Raw genomic sequence first — 790 nt, 5'->3', positions numbered from 1 at the left:
TGAACATGTGCAACTGTCTTCTTCAAGTATCATTAAAAGCACTGCATCGACGACCCAATTCTCTAGCTGCATGTTCCTGTTGTAGAAGATGCTTGGCAAGCCATAACAGACCCCCACTTCTGACCCTCACCTCAAATTGAAAAAAAGAAAGAAACCATTGATCCCAGCACACCATTTAGAATCTTGACAGAAGACCCATTTAATTGGCCATGTTCCCCTTGATAGAGGGATATGGCCAACGGTTTCTCCTAAGCTCAAGTTCATGATGCAAGCCTCTCCAGTTTTCTTAGAGCTTTTGGTGGTCAAATTAGTTCACTGATTATTTTCCCACCTACTTTGATGAGGTGAGTTAAACTAAAACACAATATATTTTGTTTCTGTATCAAATCACCACAAAGTAGCGACTTCCAAGATCAGAAATTAATGATCAGAATGTATCAAAGTGTTGGAGACTCTAAGGCCAAATCGGGGTATCCGCCATAACCGTACTGATCCATTTTGAAGGCTCTCAGAGAGAAATCGTTCCATGCCTCTTTCTTAGCTTCTAATGACTTCTGACAATCCTTGGTGTTCCTTGACTTGTGGCTGCCTCAGTGGATACATGACTGTCCTTCCTGTACCTATCTCTGCCTCCATATTTCTTCTCTTTTGTAAGATACCCCTGAGAAGGGATTAAGACTCACCTTGTGTCGGTAAGACCTCCTGTTAACTATTAACCCTATTTCTAAACAAGATCATGTTCACAGGTAAACAGAGTTAGGACTTCAACAAATCTTTTTGAGGGACATAG

Source organism: Echinops telfairi, unplaced genomic scaffold (assembly GCF_000313985.2).
Source record: "Echinops telfairi isolate 266 unplaced genomic scaffold, ASM31398v2 ScPeMD7_3;HRSCAF=10, whole genome shotgun sequence".
Classification (NCBI taxonomy): Eukaryota; Metazoa; Chordata; class Mammalia; order Afrosoricida; family Tenrecidae; genus Echinops; species Echinops telfairi.
Note: the sequence above shows the minus strand (reverse complement) of the source record.